The sequence below is a fragment of the Microtus oregoni genome, unplaced genomic scaffold (genome assembly GCF_018167655.1).
Source record: "Microtus oregoni isolate MIOR12 unplaced genomic scaffold, Mior012 000057F_ref0000458, whole genome shotgun sequence".
NCBI lineage: Eukaryota > Metazoa > Chordata > Mammalia > Rodentia > Cricetidae > Microtus > Microtus oregoni.
Genome location: NW_024543833.1, coordinates 2924581 through 2952025, shown reverse-complemented (window position 1 = coordinate 2952025; position 27445 = coordinate 2924581). Strand labels below are relative to the sequence as shown.

General features: G+C 44.5%; 1 pseudogene; it reads right to left on the bottom strand.

The window, feature by feature from the left end:
* Positions 1–7457: 7457 nt before the first annotated feature.
* Positions 7458–27445, bottom strand: part of LOC121438771 — a 28689-nt pseudogene continuing 8701 nt past the window's right edge.

Genomic DNA, 27445 nt, shown 5'->3' with positions numbered 1-27445 from the left:
ACCATGCCTGTCTACTTCCTGCCAGGATGATCATGGACTAACCCTCTGAAACTGTAAGCAAGCCCCCAACTAAATGCTTCTTTTCATAACAGCTGCCTTGGTTATGGTGTCTCTTCAGAGCAACAGAATAGTCTCTAATAAGACAGGCACTAATAAGTTTTTGAAAGTATCATATACAACAACTGTATACAGCAGGTGCTAATATTTATTTATTGGAATGGGCACATGTCACGGTGTCTATGGGGAAGTAGGAGGACAGCTTGAGGAGTCAATGCTCTCTTTCCACCATGGGGGTTCCAGGAGTCAAACTTAGGTGGTCAAACTTGGCAGTAAGCACCTTTGTGTGCTGAACCATCTCACTGGCCCCGAGAGAGGTGATATTACAGTTTTCATTACCTGGATGAGAAAACAGAGGAAATTAAGTAACTTGCACAAGATAAATAGTAGGACTAGACCTTAGAGTCATGTGATCAGATTTCTGGAATAAGAACTCAATTCTCCATCGCATCATTGGCGGGTGGCTAGAAATCCAATGGTCACTTCCACCCTCTTCTGCTCAGGCCAGGGTCATTTCTGAAGTTTGCCTGCTGCTGAAAGCCTAGTTTTCAGCATGTGTGAGAGACTGGAGAGAGGGTGTGGACCAGATAAGCTATGGGAACAGACACCCAGCCACACGAGAACTTTATCAGAGGGCCAAAGTTTAATTCTTCATTTTAGTTTTCTCTCTGGGGTTGTTCGTTTTACTCTGTTTTTTTTTTTTCCTCTGTTCTGTTTTTTTTTTTTTAAATCTTGTTTTAATTTTATTTTTTTCTTCCCAGTTGTTCTCCTTGTATATTTTTTTCGATATTATCCTTTTAACTCTTTTCAGATATCTTTTTTTTTCTATTGCTCTCCTGCTGGTTCCCTTCTATTTTTCCCAGATGTTTTTTTTTTTTTTTTTTTTTTTTTTTTTTTTTTTTTTTGGTTTTTCAAGACAGGGTTTCTCTGTGGTTTTGGAGCCTGTCCTGGAACTAGCTTTTGTAGACCAGGCTGGTCTCGAACTCACAGAGATCCACCTGCCTCTGCCTCCCAAGTGCTGGGATTAAAGGCGTGCGCCACCACCGCCCGGCTCAGATGTTTTTCTTCTACATCTTTCCTTCTCATTATGTCTCTTATTTTTTCCTTATCCCCTTTATACCTCCTAAGACAAAGATTTCTATGCAAGAAAATGTCACCTCACAGCCACAAGTTACATAATCTCCAGAGACAAAGTGATTTCTTTACACAGGAAGAAGAGGCATTAAGATTGCAAGCCCCAAGTTTTTCTTAGAAGTTCACAAGTAGTCAAACATTTTTCTTTATCCCAAATACATGATTATTTTATAATTGATTAACAAAGTTTTAAGCAAGCTAAATGTATTTCAGTCAGTTTTCTTTCTTTCTTTCTTTCTTTCTTTCTTTCTTTTTCTTTTCTTTTCTTTTTTTTTAAATTTGGGTACTGGCAGGCAACAGTGACGGTTTCAGTGTAATCAATTTCTACTCTTAATTTTACTCTAGAGAAACTATAGACAAGTGGTCAATTTGCCATCTATTTTCCTTTACACACAAAAGGGCCATTTAATTTCCTTTTACAACTTTGCTTTTTCAAGGTGAAAACTGGGGTCTGTGATTAATTCTGTAAGTTATATGAACCAGCCCCAACCTTGTGTGTAGAGACATAATTGTTCTCTTCAGTCATCAGCCTGTTTTCCTACAGGCAGAATTCCTGTGGGTCTACAATGTGTGAAAATTCTTTGTTCTTATTTTTTAATCCTCTTCAAATCTTATATCTAACAAATAATAAGGTTTTTTATAAGGATTTTTAGCTTATATTTGCCTTTTTTTGTATCTCTTATTAGAGCAATTGTTAGAACAACAAAAATCATGTCCTTAATCATCTTTACTAACTCTCCTAACCACCTGTATCTTTTGGACTATCTCAGAAAGTCCAATAAAATCATAGCTATAATTAATCATCATCGCTCTTATAAAAATCATCTTCACTATAACCTGCAAGTAAATTACCCAGTGAGGCATGGGATTAAAAAAAAAAAAAAAAAACAATCACACTCTACTAGATACAGTAGGATCCTTCCAAGTAGCAATCACACCATGCCAAACAGCAGGAACACGACAGCAGCAAACAGGAGGAAGCTCAGCAGAAGCAAGGGGCATTCTGGGACAATCCACCCAGGGCTTCACCTCTCCACGATGCACACAGAGTAGCTGTGCTAATCTCTGAGCTGTAAGCTCCATTGCTGACGTGGCCACCAGCACTCGTCTATCATTCCAAATCTATACTTACTTATTTGAACTAAATAATAGAATAATAAGTAATAATTAGTAAAAGTATATGCTTTTATTAATCATCATTGATTAATGTGCTGATGTTTTGGTGACCTATCCTTACTATCTGAAGGGTCTAATCACTCTTATAAGAATTATGTCCAGGTGCAGTGATGTGCATATTTCTAGTCCCGGCTGTTTGGAAGAATGAAGTGGAAAGATCACTTAATGGCATGAGTTCAAGACTAGCCTGGGCAGCATACTGTCTCCATCTCAAAACAAGTATCTTTCAAGAATGCATTGCTTTGTTGCTTCTTCCTACCAATCAGGGTCACTCCTGGAACATCGTGTTCAGTTCGAGAACTGGAAAGATCAACAAGGATAGAGAACACAAGAGGTTATCAAAACACTGAGGGGTCTGAAGAGTCATTCTCAGAACTGGGAGATCAGTTTCTATGTAGAGGTGAGAGTGTTTAGGAGTGTCCTGGGAGAGAAAGAATGCAGGCAGAGATGGCAGAAGTCATAGCAGGTACCAAGAAACAGTAGTATAGATAGAGGCCGCTTGCTCGTTTCCCAGCTGCCCTGACCAAAAATAATCACACAGAAACTGTATTAATTACAATACTGTCTGACCAATAGCTTAAGCATATTTCTAGCTAGTTCTTACATCTTAAATTAACCCCTTCCTATTATTTTATATTTACTTCAAAGCTTGTGGTTTACTGGTAAGGTTTTCAGGTATCTGTCTTCTTCAGCGGCTACATGGTGTTTCCCTGACTCCACCTACTCTCTCTGTATATCTCTGTTTAAATTTTCTGCCTGGTTTTACTCAGTTAAGCCATTGGCTGAAAGCAGCTTTTTTATTAACCAATGGTAATAAAACATATTAACAGCATATAGAGGGGAATTCCACATCATCTTCCTCTTTTCTGTCTAATTACAAAGAAAGGTTTTAACTTTAACATAGTAAAATTACATATAACAAAACAATTATCAAGCAACAATTATAGTTACAATATTTATATCTACTTTATATTTTATCATAACTAAGGAAAACTATAATTATAACATCTACTCTTCAACCCCATCAAAGACTCCAGAAGGATATAATATTACTTAAGTAAACAGGAAGTATATTGTAAAAAAACTTCCAAAACTCTAGGATTGGCAGAGACATCTTGCTGCCTATACAGTCTCCCAAAGTTCTTCTGTAACATTGGGGCATCCATATTCAGCCTACAGGCCCATAGTATCTGGCAGATTTTTTTCATGAGGCAGGCAAAGACCATTCTGCCAATGATGGCAGTTTGTCAGTCACTTTCTTCTGTGTACTGCAGAATGTCTAGCAGACTCTTTAATGAAGCAGGAACTTCTGAAGGACTGTCTTACCTTCTTTAGGCAATTTTAGCAATCATTTTTCTGTGGGTCCTGCATGTCCAGTTCATATAGCATACTATCAAGCAGTCCAGGCAAGAGTAGTTTCTTACTCAAATGGCTAAGAGACTCCATAAGGAGCCTCTTCGATGCCCATCTTCCTCTTGAAGTAGATTGGTGCTGCCAGGAGCAAATGTGTCTCATTGCCATGATAAATCCTAAGTTCTTAATACATTTTAAGCACCATATTCCAAAGGTCTCTGAAAGATTTGAAGAATACCTATTTAACTGAAATATATATCTATATATCTATAAAAACCTAACTAACAAGCTTGACTATTATAGATGACTATTAACCTGTATTAGTTAATTATACGTTACATTTTTACTTTTTTAAAATTTTAAAATTTTGTTTTTATTTTTTGAGACAAGGTTTCTCTGTAGCTTTGGAGACTGTCCCAGAACTAGCTCTTATAGGCCAGGCTGGCCTCCAACTCACAAAGATCCACCTGCCTCTGCCTCCCAAGTGCTGGGATTAAAGGCATGCGCCACCACTGCCTGGCTATGCATTACATTTTTAAATGAGCTGCACAAACACAATTCCTTAATCAAGAGCAGAAATATACATATAACAAAATTGGCCTTAAATTTGTGTCAAAAAACCAAGATCCATATTAATTTAAAGTATTCATCTCTAGCATATTCTTTTTTAATAAAATTTAACTGTGACCCTTACTCACGTACAATCAACCCCGTTTAAATGAAAACAATCATTTTTAACCAATATTTGGGAATTTGGGCATAGTTCTCTCCAAACTGCTTTCTTCTTTTTGTTGGGTAAAGTATTTTTAGGGTTCATGGAGACCTTTCAGGGGTCTTGTTGCATCAAACCACATTAGCCTGGAAAGAATCCATAGGTTTCATCTTCTATGGAAACAAAACAAACCTCTTTCCCAAAGACCCAAATTTTGCAGTCAAGATACCTTTAAAGTATATATGTTGGTTTAGCTTAGCAGCCCCCAGAATAAAATATCTCTCTGTACTTTGCTCATTTACAGTCAAAAAATTCAAAGAAATCACAATAATGTACATAATCTCTGTGTGTATTCCATCTTCACATGACTTAGTTTTCTTACCCTCCTTTACCTGTTTAATATTTATTTTATTATCTTTACTCCTTTAATCGATGACTGTACTCTTTTACATTATAACTACCTATAATCTTTTTCCTCCCTCTCTCAATACTATGTACATTTATCCAACACTGTGACCCATTTAGAGGTTTAGTTTTGTCTAAATCTGTCTCTATTGCATATCTATAATTCTTTTCTGACAAGTAGCATTTTAAAATGGTAAACAGTGTGGTTGCAGCAGCCCTAAATGCTTGCTCAGCCTCTCTTGGCCTTTTAATATAGTGGAGATAGGGTCCTCGTCTCTTTGAGCCATTCTCAGTGCCCCAACTCCAGGGATGCAGCAGATGCAGCAACTTGTAGCACACTGTTGACAGACCTCATTTAAATGCTGGGCCTCGGGCCTCCGGAAAGAGCCAGAGGTCATTCTACCAGCATGAACCAGGCAGCCTTTTTTTTTTTTTAAGAATCCATGCAGAGTGGGGGGAGTGGGAGGGAAATGGGACGTGGGGAGGCACCTTTTGCCACTAAAGCTGAGTCAGGAAACCCCTTTTAAAGGAGTCAAGATGCCTCTGCTTATTGTCTACAGAGTCCATCTGAAAAAAAAAATGTGGCTACCAAGAAGCTGCACTAAACTCTATTCTGTCTAGAATTTCTTTTCAAGCACTTTCAGGTTTTATGTGGATGTAGTCTGCCCATGTTGGCATGCCAATTTGTAGACAAAGGCTGCTCATTTGTTTCCTGGCTGCCATGACCCTAAATAGTCACACAGAAACTGTATTAATTATATTAATTACAATACTGTTTGGCCAATAGCTTAAGTATATTTCTAGCTAGCTCTTACATCTTAAATTAACTCATTCCTATTATTTTATATTTTACCACGAGGTTCGTGGTTTACTGGTAAGATTCCCAAGCATCTGTCTCCTTCAGCAGCTACATGGCCTCTTCATGACTCTGCCTACTCTCTGTGTAAATCTCTGTTTGAATTTGCTGCCTGGTTTCACTCTGTTAAGCCACTGCCTGAAAGCAGCTTCTTTATTAACCAATGCAATAAAACATTAACAGCACACAGAGGGGAGTCGCACATCACAGCAGGGCTTCCTCCTTCCAATCCTGTAGCTGGAAACAGTGACTTACATTGAACAGCATCTGAATGGTGAACTGTCCTCTTCCCCAGATACTGGATTGCTAAGCTAGACTCCCAGAGAGGGTTTGAATATGGTGCAGATCTGTTTAATGCTCTGCAAGTGGCATGAGAAACACCTGAGTTTTGGTGACTTTAAGAAATGGTGGCAGTAGGGCATGGCCTTAGCCTATGGAGTTTCATGCTCTGCGGTAGGAAAGACAATGAGACTAACGTCCCTCAGCTGATATTTGATGTTAAGTTTCTACGATAGTCCATTGTTAGTATACCCACTGAATCCCCTTCCTCGTAGTCATGCCCTGTGCAGCCTTCCGCTCTAAGTTCACATTGTGACATGCTTTACCCATCACAATGTGGTGAAAGTACACTATGCCCATTCTAGAGGCCCTGGCAGCTTCCTTTTTTCCATTCTAGGGGGAGGCCAACCTCTGCATCCATCACATTACCACGAATCCCCAAGATCACCTTAGGACAGATGGGAACCCACCCTACAGCAATGTCTGAGACCCAGAACCAGGACCCAAACTGATTGGTCTGTTCAGACCTTGTTCTTTGAGCTCTCTTGAGTGACACCACAGGGAGACAAGGAGCCATCTCCATCAGGCTTGTGCCTGTCATAGAGCTAAGAATGAGGAGTCGAATGATTGACAGTTCCAGTCTTTCATGGTGGGGATAGTTTGTCACATAGCAATGGAATTTGCCATTCATTTTGCCAGTTCTGTGACTTTCACGTCAGAGATGCTCAGAAAATAAATGATGATCAGGGAGGGAAAAAAATCATAACTCATTCTAGAGAGAGCCCATTTCAAATGAGGGTCATCACTCCCTTTACTACAGGGGTTCTCCAGGTTATCCCAAATGTCCCCTAGCTCACAAGAAGCCTATAACAGTTCCTTTTCACTGCCCACCTGACTGGGTTAGTGATCACCTAGAAAGCATACCCGTGTGGAAGTATTTCCAGACAAGGCTAACTGAGAAAATTCAGTCAGTGTCAGGGATCCCATCCCCTGGACCAAGATCCCAGATGAAATAAAAATGGGGGAGGGGAGGAAGCCAGCTCGGCATCAGCTTTTGTCTCTTCGTTTCCTGGCTCCCGTGAGGTAAGCAGCCTCCCTGACAGTGCACTGATACCACCGTGGTGTCGGCCTCACTCAGGCCCAAAGTGGAAGGGTCCTGTCTGAGAAGCCCCTGAAACTGTCCCTCCTTTGTTTGTCTCTGGTATTTTGTCACAGCCGAGGGAGGCACGACTAATGCAATGCCTATTGATTTGAGTGACAGCCTAAGGTTGTGTTTTGACGCGTTTCTTCCTTCTCTGCATTAGATACAGAGCAGCTGGAAAAATGAAGGGATATAGAATGCCAAGTTGCTATCACACTAAGTGCTACATAAACAGAGAGCTACGAGGAAATGCCGGTCCCTGCTTCAGGTTGGAAAGAAAGGACGCTTTTGTGAGTTGGGTCATCTTTTTTCCCCTACAGTCCAGGCCATGAATTTTTTGTACATCAGGCCATGAATTCATATGGAATGAACTCCGGCAGCTCAGGCTCCTTCCCCATTGGTCCTCACAAAGTGTGCTCCTCTGGATGGAGCAGGCTGGCACTTCAGCTGAACCCAGGTGCCCTTCTCTTTGGTTTACTTTGTCTTTTGGTCATTCTCCTTCACCCACTTCAGGAAGCTTAGAGTGCTTGATGTGTGCAAGCTGTACCGTAGGTCTCTTGGCAAGAGTCTTGTCCTTAACTTGCTTGTTTACAGGGATGCTGGGTGACATAATAAACTCTTCCAGTTTTGCTGTGGTAACTTTTATGGGACATTCCTTTTTGAACAGTCCCTATGCCCTTGATGTCCACAATATCACCCTTCTTGTAGATTTACATACATGTGGCCAAAGGAACAACTCCATGTTCTTAAAAGGCCTACAAAGCATATAGCAAGTACCCCACATCTTTCCCTTTGTGTGGTGAGTTATTGGAGGATGTCTGCCTTGGTTGTCCTAGCACTCTCTCTGTAGACCAGGCTGGCCTTGCACTCACAGAGATCTGCCTGCTCCTGCCTCCCAAGTGCTGGGATTAAAGGTGTGCACCACTGCCCGGCTGATATGGGTATTCTTAAAGAGAGTATGAGAGATTGCAAAGGAAGATGAGGACCTGATGGATGGATTTGTATGAATAGAAGCCTGTGGGACTCCAGGCAACAGGGTCACTAAACAGGAAGAAGCCTCACACTTTATTAAAACCAGTGTAGTGTGTGTCAAAAGGCAGCATGGGCTGTGCCTTAGTTAGGGTTTCCTACTGCTGTGAAGAGGTTGGCTGGTTAGTTAAGTTAGTTAAAGTGTGGATGCTATTGCTGTGAAGAGACACCATGACCACAGCAACTCTTATAAAGAAACATTTAATTTGGGTGACTCACTTATGGTTTCAGAGGTTCAATCCATTATCATCATGTCAAGGAGCATGGCTGTGTGAAGACAGATGTGCAAGCTTGGCTTTCAGGCAACAGGAAGTCAACTGAAACACTGGGTGGTATCTTGAGCATAGGCTACCTCAAAGCCTGCCCCCAGAGGGACACATTTCCTCCAACAAAGCCATACCTCCTCGTAGTGCCAGGAGATTATGAGATTATGGGTGCCAATTATATTCAAACCACCACAGGCTGCCGGGAATGATTAGGAACTAGTGATGTAAGATACTTATCTGAGCTTTTATTCAGTGTCCAGATTTTCCAAAGTAAATATGTATTGCTTTTATAATCATAAAATTCTTACAAAGATTTTACAATGAAAGACAATGGCTGTCCATGGAAGTCATGCTGGGGATGCCTGGGAAGGCCCTGGATGCCTAGCTCCTTCTATAACAGTTTGTTTTAATGAGTTTGTGACAAGAACCAATCAATGGCACACTTGGTCACGACAGAAAACTTGCAATCTATTCTCACGTTGTTGCCAACTCTGGAGCGTTTCAGTTTAGTCATCGTTGAGTCTTTTCTTCCTGAATTTATGTGTCAGATATTCCGAGAAAAGCCTTGCGTTCTAAAGCATGGTGTGGTAGTTTACACCTGAAATCTTAGTACTTGGGCAATAGAGGCTGGAGGACCAGGAGTTCAGGTCACCGTTGGACACACAGTGCCTTTGAGGCCTGTCTTGTCTACAAGAGACCTTGCCAGAGGAACAACAAAAAGCCCCAAACAAACCCTTGGGTTCTAGATGAAGCCATCACATCTCAATTCTCTGTGGAAAGATGCTCTGATATGCAAAGTGAAGCACAAATCCCAAGGCAGACATTTAATATTCTCTGCAGTGTGTGCCAACCTGTGAGATTTCCCTTTGTTCTTCCTAAATCCCCTGTGTGGACGGCTTTGCTGTCTAGTTCCTGTTCCATCCATCACTCTTCAGAGAGAGTGGATCTGGTGGGGTTGGGGACCTGGCTCTGTCACTTGCCCGCATGGCTATGGGGAAGTCAGCCATCTGTCACACCTCAGTTTTCTTGTCTGTTAAACACAGACAAGTAACCGTCTCCTAGAGCAGCTGAGCATCAAAGATTTCATCAAGCAACACTGAGTGCTTGTTATATTTCCTAGTAAGTGTGAGGAATTCCAAAATGGCCATTTTTGTCCCTAACTCTCATCCAGTTAGTCAGGCATTGTCTATTCCTGTCCTCAGAGAAGTCCATCATATGCTTTTGGGACTGTGGACCCTGAAGCAAGAATATGGATTGGAACTGGCCGTCGAGGGTGCTTCACAAAGACAAGTTGAATTGGTTAAATCAAAAAATGTTGGCACCTTAACCATGCATGTACCAGTCACCTGATGGGTTTTACAATATGTATGTGTGTTGTGTGTGCGTGTGTTTTGGGGGTATGTGTATTCACAGGTATGTGGTTGCACATGTGTCTGTGGTGGGTGGAGGAGGACAGAGGATAGCCTGGAGTGGTGACAACCTAGAAGCATCCACCCTGCTTATTGAGATGGATTCTCTCACTGGCCTGGAGCCCACCCAGAAGGCCAGGTACCACAGCCCAGTAGAGCCAGCTCCTGGGGTATGAGCAAGATCCACAGGGGGAAAAAAAAACTCCACGGAACCATGAAGTTCTGAGGGATTTCTGGGGGAAAGGAGCAGAAACATACACTTTCTTGATGGTAACACTCTTTGTTCTCTCGTGGTGGATTCAGCCTTTCTGCCATTCTGCCGGTTTCTTCTGCTCGCTCTTTGCCCTACACAGCTTATTAAGACCCTCAAAATCTTGCAGGCATTCATCTGAAAATCACATTCCATTTCTTAAGTAAATGATAAGAAACAGAGTCCTCTCGACAGTTCAAAGCAATAAATCAAGATTAATTGTCATATAGCAAAAGGAACACTTTTTTTCAGTTAACTCCCTAGTTGGTGGATTGCAAACCACAGCTTCAAAAGGAGAAGTCTTTTTGTTATCTCATCTATAGAGGGAGTCTTATAAAAACTAAACTATTAAGGAGACTAAGAGAAATAAAGAAATTGTGTGCTATATTCTATGCTTCTATGTGTAAAAACATTTTATATTTTTTAAATTTTTATTTTACATACCAACCACAGTTTCCCCTTTCTCCTTTCCTCTCATTCCCTACTCCCACCCCCTTCCTACCCACCCCATCCACTTCTCAGAAAGGTTAAGGCTTCCCATGGGAATCAACAAAGCATGGTATATCAAGTTGAGGCAAGACCAAGCTTCAAGTCACCCCCTGCATCGAGGGTGAGCAAGGCGTCCCACCATAGGGAATAGGTTCCAAAGAGTCAGCTCATGTGCCTGGGACAGATCCTGGTCACCCTGCTAGGGGTCCCACAAACAGTCTGAGCTACACAACTGTACCCCACATGCAGGGGGCCTAGTTCGGTCCCATGCAGGCTCCCTGGCTTTCAGTCTAGAGTCCTGTGCTTGGGTCATCTGATTTTTTTTTTAAAAAACAATTTGTGGTTAGTGGTCAAAAGGCCAGCCTTTCTTGGACTGGAGACTGTTTATAAAGAGGAATGTTCCTCAGATAGTGCTGAGCCAGCTGAGAAGCCCTTTGTAGCAGAAACTGTAAAGCAGGGGCAGGGGGCAGGGGCACTAGTGCAGTTGAGTTTGTAGGACACCCTCCAAAGCACAGTGACATTAAAAGCGTTTTAAATCTTAACATACATTTCTCTGTCCTGAGTGTAACCCTTGGCCACAGAAAGGGGAGCTTGTTACTCTTTCTTGGGGCTGTGGAGTTGGTTTTGTTTTTGTGGTGCTGGTCAGTTAGAGAAATTTTACCCATGATCGACCTTGAACGAGGGCCAATGATACTGAGGCTGAGAAGAAGTGCAAGGAGTTAACCACCGTTCCTGGCACTGCAATTAAGTTACTTCCTATGATTTACCTTGGCTCAACAAACCACACTGCTAGCTACGTGTCCTTGTAAATAAGATTATGTTTTTCCGTGAGTAGTTTAATCTTAAGATGCATTAGCAGGAGACCTGGTCTGATCTTAAGCTACCTTAAAGTTTCATGCCAGTTGATAGTATACTGTTATCTTGGCAGCTGAGGAAATACAGCTGTTTTCTTTAGCTGCGCTCTAAGGCTGTTCTTCTTCTTCTCCTTCTCCTTCTTCTTCTTCTTCTTCTTCTTCTTCTTCTTCTTCTTCTTCTTCTTCTCCTTCTCCTTCTCCTTCTCCTTCTCCTTCTCCTTCTCCTTCTCCTTCTCCTTCTCCTTCTTCTTCTTCTTCTTCTTCTTCTTCTTCTCCTATTTTTGAGACAGGGTTTCTCTGTAGCTTTGGTGCCTGTCCTGAAACTAGATCTTGTAGACTAGGCTGGCCTCGAACTCACAAAGATCCACCTGCCTATGCCTCCCAAGTGCTGGGATTAAAGGCGTGCACCACCACTGCCTGGCCTTTTTCTTTTCTAATGTATTTATTTATTTATTTATTTATTTATTTATTTATTTACTATGTATGCAGTGCTCTGTCAACATGTATCTCTGCAGGCCAGAATTGGGCACCAGATATCATTACAGATGGTTGTGAGCCGCCATGTGGTTGCTGGGAATTGAACTCAGGACCTCTGGAAGAGCAGCCAGTGCTCTTAACCTCTGAGCCATCTCTCCAGCCCTCTAATGCAATTCTTTTTTTTATTATGTATACAATGTTCTGTCTGTGTGTATGCCTACAGGCCAGAAGAGAACACCAGACCTCATTACAGATGGTTGTGAGCCACCATGTGGTTGCTGGGAATTGAACTCAGGACCTTTGGAAGAGCAGGCAATGCTCTTAACCACTGAGCCATCTCTCCAGCCCAATTCTTAATGGAAACTTATAACACCTGACTTGGGCAGCATCTCTCTGTATTTATTTATTTTTCATCAAAACTCAGTATAGGCTAACAATATTAATATTAATTGGACAATGCAACTAAAAAAGAGCTACCTTCTTGACAATCCACAGATAAAAATGCCTGGTAGATCAGGAGTAGTGTTCATGAAAAGCATACACACATTGTATACAGGCTGTGGTGAATTCCCCATAGCTGACAGGGAAAGCACACATATAAAACAGTCAAAAGCAACAGATAGTCTGCAGTCTGTAATATCTAGCAAGCTTTGCAAATACGACTTTCTCTCCATCAGAAATTGAATATCAATTGTTATGTTCTGTTTTTATTTTCATAACTCCCAAAGCCAGGCTGACTGGCAACTAAGCCTCAGGGGTCTACCTGTGTTTCCTCAGAATTAGGTCTACAATCATGTGTGATGGAACCACCCTTTCTCTGGGGTTCTGAGGACTGGACTCAGGTCCTCACGCTTGTGTGACAGGCACTCACCCTCACCTCTGGTTCTGCCATTTTAGCAAACATCATAATCATGGCCGAATGATACTAACAAGTTGTTTATTCTCCCTGAGCCCTTGTTGCAGATCTGTGAATGCCTGTAAGAGGTGCAATGCCTTTCTGTGCTCCGGGGCTCTGTTCATTTTAACTGAGTATTTACAAACGGCTCTGTTAATAATCCTATATTGTATCTTTGGGCGACGTCTTGTCAGTCATTAACACCCCACCTTCCTTTGCACAGTGGTGGCTGCAGTTATGTTCCTTTCCTGCTAATGAATTTCCTATAGCCGGGTGTAAATGTCAACCAGTTAATGGTTCGGTGTCTCCCTGCAAGAACAACATTCTTTTCAGGAATGTAGATCTGAGAGTTGGGATGTCATTTCCTACACCACACTCCTAGAGGCCACAGCAAAAATGGGGTGAGAGAAACCTAAGCTTTCCAGCCTGGCTGCTGGAACAGTAGGGACGCAGCCACGTTCTCAGATGGGTGTCATTCATGGTAAAGGGCGCTATGGCCACAGGCATGGCTGTATGTTCTCACTCTCCACCCCCCACCCCCCACCCCCCACCCCCCACCCCCCACCCCCCACCCCCGACATGTGAGGCCCGATGTCAATTCTAGGTGTCTTCCTCTGTCAAGAGTTACCTTATATTATATTCTGAGGGTCTCTCATTGAATCTCACTGTTTAGGCTAGTCTCAGCAGCCAGTGTGTCCTGCTCTCTGCTTCCCTAGTCCTGGGGTGACACAGACACACACGACACCCAACTTTCTATGTGGTATCCGAGGACTGGACTCAGGTCCCCCTGCTTGTGCAGCAGACGCACTAACTGAGCCATCTTCCTAGCCACATCCAGGACAATTACTCTTCCAGAGCCTCATGCTTCCCCTCTGAAACACGAGGCGAGCCCCCACATAAGATTCGTTTGCTTAGATGAGGAAGTCTGTGCAAATTGTGCTCTTTCCTAGGTAGCCACTCATTACTGGAGTCTCTTTATCCAAGAAACCGAAAGGAAAGCATGAGAAACAGCCTTAGTGCAGATCCATAAATCTAACAGGAAGAAAAAAGCCAGGCATGGCGGCACACACCTTTAACTCCAGCAGGCTAGAGGCAGAAGTGAGTGTGGACTACAGAGCGAGTTCTAGGACCACAGAGCTACATAGGGAGACCCTTCTTCACACCCTACACCCACACACATCTTACACGTACACATTGGGAGTGACAAGTTGTTTTACACAAAGTCGCTCTTCTGGCTGACAAATACCCCTTGCTCCTCAGGAATGGGATTGATGGGTAACTACCTACTTTGTGTAGTTTGGTTATATGCAGAGATGTTAGCACGAGAGGAAGAATAACACCAGGCTTCCCTGGGACAACTCCGACACCAGGGTCAAGTTAAACTCATAAATGATGATTAACACCATTTGGAGACAAGAAAATGTGTAATATGCTTGGGTTAAAGTTTGACAGAGAGGCTTTTTGTTTACTGTCCCTAAAAAAACCTAAGAGGAGACCGGTGGTGGTGGCGCATGCCTTTAATCCCAGCACTTGGGAGGCAGAGGCAGGTGGATCTCTGTAGGTTTGAAGCCAGCCTGGTCTCCAAGAGCTAGTTCCAGGACAGGCTCCAAAGCTTCAGAGAAATCCTGTCTTGAAAAACCAAAATCAAACAAAAACTAAAACAAAACAAAAAACCTAAGAGGAATAAACCCACGGATCTTTGATTTTTCTGACCGGCATGAAAACCTACGCAATGTGCAGAGTGGGGGACTGAACTGATCAAAAGCCAGAGAGTTTATTTACAGCTCAAGCGAACAAACCTGATTTCCTAATAAAAAATACTATTTCTTACAGGAACAAACAATGTCTTGTATTATACACATTTCACATATTTAACTATTGTTTTTATGCATTGATTCCTCCTGTGATCTCTGAGTAAACACATTGGGACGAATCTATTATCACTGTGGAGATGCATACTCAGGTAAGGCTGTTTCATCTTGAAAGGCCTGTGTGTTTATACCTGGACCCAGTGTTGACTAACTCAAGGAAGTAATGGCTGTTTTAGCCTTTTAGGTTTTACAAGGCTTTTTAAAATTAAATCTAATTTAGACTTGTTTATCAAAAACTTACATTCTGTCTGAGAAATCAAAGCCTGTAACATCTGGTTTTCCCAGCATGGACGTAAGACTGTTTCCAATAGGCTATGAAATTTCACTTCTTGGGCTGTAGAATGGGAGCTGGAAGGCTCAAGATGGGTCACTGTTCTAAGGAGCATCTCCTCATGTCTTGTGTTTCTGAGCGTGATGTTCTGAGCGTGAGGTGAGTGTGGCCAGTGTCTAGCAGCCCTGTAGTAATTGGAGTGGTGGGGCTGCATCCCCAGCACCCCGGCCGCCTGCTAGCTTATGCCCGAAATAACAACACACAAACTGTATTCATTTAAACACTGCTTGGCCCATTTCTATCTAGCCTCTTCTAGGCTAATTCTCACATATTAATTTAGCCCATTTCTAATCATCTGTGTGTAGCACCCCAAGGTGCGCTTACCGGGAAGATTCTAGCCTACGTCCATCCTGGGTCGGAGCTGAATCGCGTCTGCCTGGGAGAGCGGAGCATGGTGTCTCTGTCTGAGGCGTCTTACCTCACTTCCTCTTCCTCCCAGCATTCTGTTCTGTTTACTCCACCTACCTAAGTTCTAAGCTATGAGCCCAAGCAGTTTGTTTATTACTTAACCAATGAAATCAACAGATTGATATATGACACTCCCACATCACAGCCCCTACGACGGCTGAATGGGGAGCCTGCTGCTTCCACCTGCAAAGCTCAAGGAGTTCATACTAAACTTTTAGCAAGTAGTGGCCGTCTGCATCTTCTGTGGGTAGGCACAAAACAGTCTTTCAAAATAACCAGCCAATACCCTGGGGATATTGCTCAGTAATGGAGTCTTTACCTAGTATATGCTAGGCCCCGGGGTTCAGTCCCCTACACCACAGTAATAGACAATAAGCGAACAACAAACCAAGGAAAAGCCCCATGTCTTCTCTCTGGTTTGTTCTCTTTTCCCTTCCCCAGCTCTGCTGGTAGAACAACGGCACAGAGCACGAGAAGTGTGAGGTCCTGTAACAACGCTCCAAGGGAAGGTCTGTCTGGGATGGAATGTCTCTGGCATCTGATGAGGGGGTGCAGGTAAATTCTTGCTACGAAAGCATGACTGAGTTCCTGGTACTCAAGGAAAAAAAAAAAGCTTGGTGTACCTGTACTCCAGTGCTGGACAGGCTAAGAGAGAAGGATCACTGGGGTGGTTGGCCAGTCCGTCTGGCTGCATCAGGGAGTTCTGGGCTCAGGGAGTGAGTGACCCTGTCTCAAAAATTAAAGGGGAGCCCGGCGGTGGTGGCGCACGCCTTTAATCCCAGCACTCGGGAGGCAGAGGCAGGCGGATCTCTGTGAGTTCGAGATCAGCCTGGTCTACAAGAGCTAGTTCCAGGACAGGCTCCAAAAACCACAGAGAAACCCTGTCTTGAAAAAACAAAACAAAAAAAAATTAAAGGGGAGAGTATTAAAAGGAGACATCCAGTATTTATCTGTTTCTGGTTTTTCCATACACACAGAAACACATGCCACATGCCTACACATTTGTGCACATGCTTATGGTGTGTGTGTGTGTGTGTGTGTGTGTGTGTGTATGAGAGAGAGAGAGAGAGAGAGAGAGAGAGAGAGAGAGAGAGAAATGTTCACATATATGCACACATATTCTCTCTGTGAGCAATTTAGCCAGGGATCTTCTCAGTCTTCTCTCTCTTCCCTTCTCCTACTTTCTGAGGTGATAGCTTACAACTTGATAACTTAGTTCTAAAACCAAAAACCAAATACAAATGGCTAACAAGCAGATGCTGTTGGCCGACCTCTGTCAGCACCTCCAGTACCTGATACCGGAAGCATCCTGGTTGTCACACCCAACCTCCTACCCTCATCACTCCAGCCCTGACACTGGGCCAGGCCCCTTTCCCCAGCTTCTCTTTTCTGTATAACCCAGCCATTTTGGTTATGCTAGTCTCTTAATCTTCTGGCTCACCTCTGGCCTCTTAGCTCCTGGTTCCTGTCTCTCATCCCACCTACTTAGTGGCCTGGTTTACTTTGGACCGATGCCTCGGTGTGCCTGCCCTCACATCTACAGCAAACCTTTCCCTCAACCCATATCTAGGAGCAGTTTCGTTCTATAACTAACTTTTAGACTCTAAGGGTTTGGCCTCCTCTAATCCTTAAGTACATCTTGAGTATTTGGGGACTTAGATCAAGCCCTTGGCATTCTTTCTTTCCATTTGAGAAGATTCTCTATGTTAGGAATGCCTGCTTTTCTTAAAGGATCCCTGTTTGGAAACACTGCCTGAAAGATCCGCTTACACAGCTGCGACTTCCCTTCTGCTTTTCTTCGTTGGAAATTCCTTACCGCACAGGAGAGGGCTTCAGCCTGATAGGCACTCTCTGCAGCCCTTTTGATCCTTTGAACAACAGACCAGGTGAAATAGCTCCTTGTGCAGGGAGCCCCGGGCCAGAGTTAGGGTGGGAGAAGCCCCACGTGACCCTGGTCTTCTTAGCTTCGATTCAACCAAGCTGGAACCAAAAATCAACTCCTCTGTATCCTATTTTGAGTGGACCCTGTTCTCTATGGCATCCCAAGAGAGAGAGTTGTTGGATCATTACCTGTGAGCAGTGACTGTAGCAGTTTGAATGTAATTAGCCCTCATAAGCCCATAGGAAGTGGCACTAAATTGGTAGATGTGGCCTTGTTGAAGTAGGCGTGGCCTTGTTGACGGAAGTGTGCCACGATGGCGGCAGGCTTGAGGTCTCTTGCTTAAGCTTCGCTCAGTGTCACGGTCCTTCCTGTTGCCTTCCAATCAGGATGAAGCCAGCACCATGTCTACCCGCATGCCACCATGTTCCCTGCCTTGATGATAATAGACTGAACCTCTGAGACAGTAAGCAAGCCAGCCTGATTAGATGTTTTCCTTTATAAGAGTAGCCATGGTCATGGTGTCTTTTCACCACCATAGAATCCCTAACTAAGACAGTGGGATATTGCAACCTGGGCTTCTAGTGTGGGCTTAGTCCCAAAACCAAAGAGAACGCAAAGAGAAAAGGGAAAGATTTTTTTCGTAAGTCGTGGGACATAAGGGAAAGATTTTTCCTAAGTCATGGGATGTTCAGCATTCAACTGGGACAGCTGGTCAGCAGAGGGCAGCTACAACAAGAAAGCAAGCAGGGACTGCATGGCACAGAGAGGGAAAAGGGGCAAGAAGGCTGGCAGGGAAGGCCATTGATGAAGCAAGGAAGAACCCAAATCCTTTCTTCTTTCAGGCCCTGGGGCAGCAGGTGCTCCTGGCATGGCTGGTACAGGAAGGGCAGAGAGTACTCATTCACAGTCTCTCAGCGTCCTGCTGCTGTGTGGAGCCCACTAGGTGTGCTCCATCAAAGACAGGCTCCTCCCAGGGTCCCGGAGTCCTCCTCACGCTCCAGAGAGAGACCACAAGACAAAGTCTGTCCTTTCTCATAACCCTGTTCATAAACGGAATCATTCCAGAATCCAGATGATCACAGGGAATTGGAAATCTCCTCTGAAAAGTCTCCAAGCCCCGTCTGCTGAAATCACAACAGAAATTCTACTGTTTCTACCAGGTGCAGAGGGCCCTCCAGGCCTCTGGGCCCCTGCAGCTGGGTTGGTGACAGTGTCACTGGCTGGAACCCTGTCAGGGAGAGAGCGTCTCATGGGCTTCCCGGCAGCTCCAGTCTGACTCGGCTTCTTAGAAACCTCTTGGCAGCGGTGGTAAAAAGGGCTTATTCTTCAACATTCTGAATGAACCATCAGAGGCAGGGCATAGGAACCTGTGAATCTGGGCTGTGCAAAGTCCCCATCATGTCTGAAGCCCAGCTCGGGTTGAAAGCAGGCCTTGACGCTCCCGGGGGCGAGGAGGGAGTCTTGACAATTTACATGTCCAGCATGCACCACGGGCCTCCAAATTCAGACCGTTTTGGGTGAGTTTTAGGTGTCTTACAGTACTCCTCAAGGGCGGAAGATGCAGGATGCTAGTGAGAGAAGAGGAAGTGAGAGAGAGCAAAGAGCCCCTGTCTTCACAGCCAGGGCACCAGCCTCAGAAAGCCTCCAGACCTGCCCAGCATCCACAGCCAGGAGGGTTGCCTGTCTACCTTTGGTGGTCACAGACCAGCAAGTAGAATCAACGGATGGCCTAGGTCAGAGGGATAAAGTCACAACCATTTAGTGAGTGACCAGAGGAGGGCAGCAGCATTCCTGCCTTCTATCTTTGGATTCTCTCAATCCCAAAAGGTTTAGGATTCTCAGATAACCTTGGACTTCTCACAGCAAGAAAGGCAGGGGGCTGGTGTGTGTGTGTGTGTGTGTGTGTGTGTGTGTACGCACGCACATGTGGTGACCAGAGGTCAATTCTGGATATCTTTTATTACTTGCCGTCATATTTTCTGGCTTAGGTCTCTCCCTGAACAATTAAGCCCAGGGGTCCTGTTGCCTCCGCCTCCCCAGCTCTGGAATTACAGGGTCCCACCACCGCACCTGGCCTTTCATGTGGGTGCTCGGGATCTGATTACAGACCCTCACACTTGCGTGTCAAGCACTTTACTGACTGTGATTTTGATTTGCATTCCCATTTAATGGTTTTGAGCATCTTTTGACTTGTTTCTTGGTCACTTGGTCATCTGTATATCTTCTAGAGATGTCTTTGCTCAAGTTATTTTATAGTCTTAAGTTGATGATAGCAAGTGGTTTTTGTTATTTAATTAGAAAAGTTATTTATATATTGTCACTCTAGACCCTTATCAGACATATGAATTGCATATTTTCTTCCATTCTGTGGGTTACTTTTTTCATTTTCATGAAACGCCTTTGAATGTGCAAAAGTTTTAAGTGTTGGCTAAATTCAGTTTATATATATATATTTTTTTACTTGGGTTTTTACTTATTTTTATTGCTAAAATGAAGGCTGTAAAAACACGGATTTTTGGCTTTTCTTCCAAGACTTTCAGTTTTATTTCTTAAATTTTGACCTGTGAGGCACTTAAAGTTAACTTTTTTATAAGTAGTTTTTATTACATTTGTTTGCTTGTGTGTGGGTGCACACAATGAGGTCAGAGGACAGCCTGGGGGCGTGGGGGTGGGGCCAGTCCTTCCCTTCCTCTGTGTGGGTTCTTCAAGGTGCCAGGCTTGGAGACAGGTACTTTCACCCACTGACCATCTCGCCAACCCCAGGTTAATGTTCGTGTGTGGCGTGAGATGGGGGCTTTATGCTTTGTGTCATCCTCGTATCACTTGCTGCAGACAATGTTTTCCTCAATGAGCTGTCTCAGTGCTTAATGGAAATCACCCACTCAGTGTACAACTTCGGGATTTTCAGTTGTCTCCAGGTCTTTTTGTCTTTTAATGTCATCTGAGCCATTTGAGGCAAAAGCGACTTCTTTGTCTCTTCTTTCTCTCCATGTGTGTCTGTGCATGTGGACATATGTGTACTTGTATGTAGAGACCAGAGGCCAGTCAAATATCATTCTTTGCTTTTTGAGACTAGCTCTCTTAGTAGCCTAGACTAGCTGAGTCTGATCTGAAGCCTCAGGATCTGTCTTTACCTCCCCAGCACTGGGTTACACACTCTTGGCACCATCCCTGGTGGACCTTGCCTGCTGGGGCAATAAGACTCTGAAGTTTTCTTTCTCACCACCGCACTGTGATTTAACTGAATCACTATGATAAAAGTGTGTGTGTGTGTGTGTGTGTGTGTGTGTGTGTACACGCGCATGCGGGCTTGTGTTGCATTTTTCAGGCGATTGCTTGTCTTTATATGTGGAGGTCAGCAGTTGACGTCAGGTTATCTTCCTCAATGGCTTCTCCACTCTACATCTTTGAGACAGGGTTTTATACTGACCTTGGAACTCACCACTTAGACTTCTGGGCAGTGAGTCCTGGGAATCCTGTCTCTGTCCCCCAGGACCGGAAGTACAGATGTAACCACTGTAGGCACTGAGATCCAAACTCAGGGCTTCATGCTGGCACAGCTAAGCATTTAACCCACAGAGAGGTTTCTCCCGCTCCTTCTCTACCTAGTGATGGAGGATTGCATAGACTTAATACGTTAGAGATTCCTCACATGAAGAAGCCGGTTACTGAGCCTGACAGCGCTTGGCTGTTTGGTGTCACAAGTCCCTCTGGAAGAGGGCAGTAGAGAATGGAAACTGTTTACAACCCAGGAAGACAAATGGAAAACAAATTGCTTGCTAATTTGATTGATGCAAGGTCTCCAGAACGGCTGACCCTGTTCTGCGTGGAAGACATATTTCTTGACATTATGCTCCAACTCAAAGCCAAAGGAAAAGAACTGTTCACAGATGTTTTTCTCCCCAGAAGCATTGTTTACATATCTGAAACACAAAACTTCATAGCTTACATGTGTTTCGGGGTTTGTAAACTAGAAGTTAAGACGATTGTAGAAAGTGAAAACCTGGCTCCTGCAAGGGACAGTGGGGTCATTTTCTATTGCCATGTGACAAATTAGCACACATTTAGTAGCTTAAAGACACACTCACATTTATCACTTCAGTCTTCCTGTAGGTCAGGAGCTCAGGCACAATGTAGCAAGGTCTGTGGCTCAGGGCCACAAGGCAGTCCTGTGTGACCTGTGTCACCTCCTCATCCAGAGACTAAGTGGGGAAGAATCCATTCCAAGTTCACCCAAGACATTTGCTTGAATGGCATTACGCAAGCCTCAGGGTTTTGATTGCCAGAGGCCAACAGCATTATTGGCCCCCTTGAAATTCCTGGAAATTGCCTGCCATCCTCAGTTTCCTGACGTGGCTAGCACCTCTCTCACCAGTACCTCTGCCATGACCACTTCTTTTGCCCGTACTCTAGGGAAGGGCCTAGGGGACTGAAGAGCTGAGGACTGTTGGAGGAAAGGGATGGAGCTTGCATCCCAGCATGTTCTTGAGTTGTGTGTTCTCAGACAAATAACTGGAGGTCTCCTGCCTGCAATTTACTTATGTATAAAATGGGCCAATTGTCTTCACGTATTAATCAGGGTGTTTTCAACTGCAGATCAACGAGAAACAATGAAGAATCAAACCTTATTTTCATAGAGTACATCTGGAGATGGTACTTTAGGGACGGAAGCTATCAACGACTTTAAAGTCAGACATTTGTAGCGATGGTTTTATTTTGCTTCGTTCTCCCCACCCCCAAGGTGTCGAATTTTTCTCTAGCTTCATGCCTTCCTGGTTGTAGTTTGGATCCAGCAACTCTTAGTGTTCTGCCCTTGCAGCAAACAGCATTGTGAGCAGTCAAAGATGACTAGGCTTGGTGCCAGCCTATTTCCTTCCCTTCCCAGCCTTTTTTATTTAATAAGGTTTAATGTTTTATAAATGATAAGCTGTGACCTCCTCTCTCTTTGTGTGTGTATGTGTGTGGCTTATATTGTTTGCCTGTTTGTTTGCATTTTGCATGGGTGTGTACACGCGTGTGCTCATTCATGAGGAGGCCGACCAGTGATGTTGAGTGGCTTCTTTCATCATTCACTACTTTGTGTGTTAAGCTAAGGTCTCTGGTTCGAATCCAAAGCATGCCAGTTCTGCAAGTCTCGCCTTGCTGTCTCTGCCACCTACCTAAACACCGGGATTGCAGAGGCTGTCAGGCTTGCCTAGCATCGTATTGGTTTCTGCACCATGCCTTCCTTGCCATGGTAATGTGTCCATTTCCTCTGAAACTCTGAGTCAAAATTTTCCTCCCTTTCTCTGCCAGGTAAATTTTGATCACAGTGATGTGAAAGCAGCTAATACACGTTGGTGTGATGAGCTTTGACCAGGTGAACTTTGATTTCCCCTGGCCCCACTACTCCATTCTGTTCTTCTCGTCCCGTCCACATTCCTAATAAAATCAGCCTTCTTGGTTTGCTAGTTTTCATCTGGAAATTTCTTATGGCAGCAGTGAAAGTGAACACTGAATGACTGCCTTAAGAAAGCCACATGTGATAGTACGTGCTTCTACTCCCACTGCAGGGGAGGCAAAGACACGTGGAAATCCCTGAAGCATACCAGCCATCCTGCCTGGTCTACTTGATGACTTCCAAGCTGGTGCGCTGTGGAATATTATTTTAACTAGGCAAAGATGTGTTACTTTTGTTTATGCTGTGAGAGTTACTTTAACTGTGTAAAGGTGTGCTACTTTTGTTTATGCTGTGAGAGTTACTTTAACTGTGTAAAGGTGTGCTACTTTGGTTTATGCTGCATTTAATTATGTAAAGATGTGTTGCGTTAGGTTCACCTTGCCTGCCTAAGGCTCCTGAGTGGTCTCATAAACAGCCCAACAGCCAATAGCTAGCCAGGAGAAAGGATAGGTGGGGCTGGGGGGGGCAGAAAGTATAAATAGGAGTAGAACTGCAGGCTTGAGAAAGAGAAGAACAAGAGGAGAAGGAGGAGGACGAGAGAACAAGGGAACGGAGACACCGGGCCAGAAGTCAGGCAGTCGCCAGCTCGCAGACACCCCTGGAAGCAGTGAAAGAGAGAAGGTAAACAGTCCCGAGGCAAGCCATAGATAAAGAACAACAGGTTAATTATTTAAGTTAAAAGAACTAGCCAGGACATACATCCATAACTAATAATAAGTCTCTGTGTCATGATTTGGGAGTGGGTTGGTGGTCCAAAAGAAAAAGCCTGGCACACTAGTGAGAGACTTTGACTCAGAAAACAGAAAGGTGGATAGTTACTGAAGAATAACATTGAAGTTTGTTCTCTGGTCTCCCTGTGCACGCGAACACACACACACACACACACACACATACACACACACACACTTACACTTTGTAGTATAATAAAAAATTAATCAGAACCCATGAGTTGACTCCCAGCCTGGTTATGGATGAGGTATGAGGTCATTCTACTTAAGAATGAGGTGATCCACATCAACTCAATCTAATCATGGAGCACTGTGTAAAATTGCTGATTTAAAGCAGCAGAACCTGGCTGACGACTGTAGGCCGCAAGGAGAAATACCACCCTGATCCAGAGTCCCTGATGTTAATAAACCGTACTCAGCCCTTGTGGAAAGGTGGGGTTAATCTGAGCCAGATGAGTGATGTCACTAAGTTAATTTTTCACTGGGATTTCTGGGAAAAATCAACTCCCCATGTCAAATGGGACTCAGAGTTTTGATTTGAATAAACATTTTCTACTGTGAGCCTTCTCTCCCCAGTGCGAGCATTCTCCCCAGGAAACACTGGATTCACAGATAGTCAAGTTAAGATGAGGTCATCCGGGTGGGATGTAGTCTGTTATGAGCAGGAGGGGACGCATTTGGACGCAAACATAGGTGAAGACCTGGAGACACATGGAGAGGCAACCATGTGAAGCTGTAGGCCCAGGAAGGCTAAGGGTTGCCAGCTGCCCCAGAAGCCAGAGACTAGGAAGGATTCTCCTCAGGGTCCTACAGGGAGCAGGGCTGCTTTGACATCTTGATCTCAGACTTCTGACTGCTTGGAACTGCTTGAGAACTTGTTTCAGTTGTTTGAAGCCCCCCAGTTTAGAAGCTTTGTTATAGCAGCTCTTGTGGGCCCCCTTAAATCTGTGAACGGTTTGAAATGGGACTAGATTAAGAAGCAAATCAAATCTATATAGCATTATTACAGTGTAAAATCTTGGGGGAGGGGATTTGTGTGGATTAGCACGTGTCTCAGCCAAATACTTTGTACATGTTAGAACATCTGCATTCTCCTCAGAAAGCAGGGCCGGTCCACACTGTGTGGGCAGGTGGCTTGTTGTAATAAGGGTTCCCAAGCAATGGAAGCAAGCAATAAAACCGGGTGCATAGTTGAGTTGGTTGCTGTGGTGAACATCTGAGGTTCCAGCTGATTTTGTGTCTTTGAAGAGTTGTGTGAATGGGTCTCAGATTTTCGTTCATGAGAAACAGAAGAGGAGAGCCTATCTCCTGTGTCTCACCTGACTCCTCTTTCAGGATATCAAATCATTTTAACTTCTGGGCATGGATGAGTGTTGAGCACTTCCCAGAAGCCCTTTGCCTTGGTGCTGGGAAGCAAGCTGGGTCAAAAAGCAAATTGTTAACGATGAGAGTCACTTTCAGCTGTCCAAAACTGGTCACTGCAACTGTGGGTCAAATCCATAGCAAGTCTACTTTCGTTCAGGGGACGGGAACACAGAGCCAAACCCTCTTCATCACAGAAGTGACACGACATTGCCGTCCTGGTATTGTTTGTTCAGGGTTTTAACTTTTGCTTGTTTCCAGTCATGGTTTAAAGCATCCCTGTTCTTATTCCTCAAGGTCTTGTACTTACTCAGAGGTTTTGATGCCCTGGCCATCTTAATCTCGGGGACTTCTTAAGTTGAAATCAGCTCAGAACCCTGTAACTGGGCTTTGCTAGCCAGCATGCTGCTGCGAATGGCTTTCTCTACTTTAAACCAGCCTCTCTCTCTCTCTCTCTCTCTCTCTCTCTCTCTCTCTCTGTGTCTCTCTGTCTCTGTGTGTGTGTTTGTGTGTGTGTGTGTGTGTGAGAGAGAGAGAGAGAGAGAGAGCGAGCGAGAGAGCTTGGGCTCACAGTTAGAGATACTCATTAGTATACAATCTCACGGGATGAACATGCACAAAACAAGCGGAATACCGTGCATCACTTGTACAAGGAGAGCCCTAGGAAGCCAAGTATGGCTACATGAGGCTGTGGGATTCTGGATGTCACTGTACCAGACATAAATCTTAGCCCTCTGTGCCTCTTCCCCCGCTCTTCCCATCTTTTTCAATCAACCTTCTGGCTGTCCTTCCTCATGTCTCCTGAGGACATTTTCCCCCTTCCCCTAGGCCTAGCAAACTGGGCACAATCTTGGACCCTGATTGTGAAAAGAAGCTCTCTGCAGAGAATGATGGACAGCCTTCCAGCACTGTGGAGAGGGTGGACTGTCACGGGTTCGAGAGGCTAGTAACCTGGCCTCCAGAACAGTCGCTCCTTGCCCATCTCTGCCTGACTAGTCTGGTAGATAGAAACCTTCTAGAACCTATTAACCCAGCGGCCCACTGACTTCCACCAATCCCAAAGCTAAGAATGTCACCAGATCGTGTTTTGGGCTTAAACAAAAACCAAAAACCTTCCCCTCTCTTGCTGTTCCTGTCTCTGTGCTGTACCCGCCAATGTATTTTAAAGTTGCCTTGAGTTATAACATCCTTTGTACTGTAAAAATTTTCTGAAATTGCTTCCATGTTCCAACATGGAATTCAGGGTGATCCTAAATCTCTGTCCTCAGGCCTCTGTGGCCACTCAAAATAGCTCACGAACAAACTCTCTTATTTCCTTTAAGATGAGAGCTGTGTTTTTTTGAGCAGATAGCACATGCAAAGGTACTGATAACCCTACAGAGTGCTTTATTTTGTTAGTAGTTTAACGGTACATCAGAGGGGAAAGGGCTGTTTCTTGGGTAAGCAGGCTGCACCTGGAGGTCAGTATCAGTATCTGTGGGTGCAGCTGAGACCCACCTGACAGACAGAGATGGATGGCGCTTGATGCTGATGTTAGCCCAGCCCCCACACTCCTAGCCAAAAGTCAATTCCTGGGTTGCAGGCCCTGAATACAAATGCTAGACAGTCCTGATGGTCTGTGCACGTGAAAAGTTGTCATTCCCCCCCCCCTCCCCCCAGGCCTGCCACTCCAGGCAAGGCAGAAGCAGAAGCAGGTGAAGCAAGGCGCTGTTGGGAAGGCAGAGAGGTGATTGATTTTGGCCTGCAGCCAGCACAAAAGGGTGTGAAAAGAGAAGGGAAAACAGAAATTACACCAAGCAGCTTGGAAGTTTCCCAGCAAGCGGCCCGAGGTGTTAACAGCCAGCGGCTCTCTGTTTTCTCTGTCGGGCTCTGCTCTGCCACGAGGCTGGAGGTCCTGCCTTGAGATTTCAAAGCTGAGTAGTGTGCAGATGCCCAGAGCAGGCTGAGCAGCTGGGGGGCTGCAGGACAATCACCCTCACAGCCAGGCTCCGTCCACAGAACTTCAGCTGCAGGGAGCCTAATCCTCCAGCCCTAGCAAGCCTCCCACTTAAGTCAATAGACTTTCTTTCTAAAAAGCCAAGAACCCACCTCCTTCCCAGCAGGCACTCTGGCGAGGCCTGAGCTTGCTTGGATACCTGGTAGGGAGCATCCAGATGGGAGTCCATCTGCCTGAAGAGACAGAGCCCCTGACTCTGTCTAAGGGAAGAAAGTCTTGAAGCAGAAGGAGGAAGAGGGAGAGGCGGCGTGGCTAGGTTATGTCTGAGTGACCCTGCAAGGCACAGGAAAGGTTCTTCATTAAATCCCTTCAGCCATAACGTTAGGTTCTTAATGGCCTTTGAACCTCTCAGAGCATGAGCTGAAGAAAGGGGACAGGGTAGTCAGATGCCTCCCCTGGGGGCACAGTGAGGCTCCCTAGATAACTTCAGGAATCATTGGAGAAGAAATTGGCTATGGCTGAAAGTTAGGTAATATGTCAGCCAGCTGGCTGATACTGTAACAAGTATCTGAGATAATTAACTTACAGTTCTGGGGATTTCAGCCCATGATTAATTGACCTGATTCCTTTGGGGCCTGTGGCAAGGCAAGGGCTCCTGGCAGAGCACATGAACGGAGCAGAGCTATTTACTTCATGGAAAGGAAG